Genomic DNA, 815 nt, shown 5'->3' on the forward strand with positions numbered 1-815 from the left:
ATGTAATTTCTTTACTCATACTAATATTTTAAATGCGCATTTTCCATGGTTGGATGGGTAGATGTTAGAAGGTATCTCCAGAACGGCTGCATGGATCTCGATGAAATTTGGCTTCGATATAGAACACAGTCTGGAAGAACACATAGGCTACTAATTAAGTTTTTTTTTAATATAATACCATACTGACGGAGTCGAGGGCGACAACTAGTATCCTAAATAAAACGTAAAAATTAGTCCGTTGCTTTTAATATTTAGCGTTATTTTGTTTGATGTAAAAAAAAACAATTGTTATGAATAGAAAAGCGCTTTGAGAAAATAATGAGGAAAACGAATAGCAGTAATTTGAACACGCGAAGCTCTACTCAATTACCTGACGTCTTATTACGTACCGGCTACATTATTACAAAATAATATTATCTTATCTAAAAACACGAAACGTTTCATCATCTATAAATATTTATTCTGTTAATAAATTGTACTTAACCCAATTATAATCACGATTATTATTATAATTGGTTAGAGTAATCGTTACTCTATCATTAACAAAATAAAGAAAATTAAAAAAATAAAAATAAACAACTGAAATATAAACTTGGTTTCTGAGATTAAAATCCGTGTATAAAATATTTAATTACCTTTCTTTTGTTAAAGACAATGTGAGGGATGGCAGTAGTTTTGGCCTCAGAAACCAACGGTAAGAGTACCTAGTGTAATTAAGAGATGATGTCTCTCTTTATATATCCATTATATTTCCTTCCATCTCAGTCCAGAAGTAAAACAAAAGTCGATTGCTGAAAATACAGACTGAACATCAA

Source organism: Papilio xuthus, unplaced genomic scaffold (genome assembly GCF_000836235.2).
Source record: "Papilio xuthus unplaced genomic scaffold, Pxut_1.1 DF825752.1, whole genome shotgun sequence".
Lineage (NCBI taxonomy): Eukaryota > Metazoa > Arthropoda > Insecta > Lepidoptera > Papilionidae > Papilio > Papilio xuthus.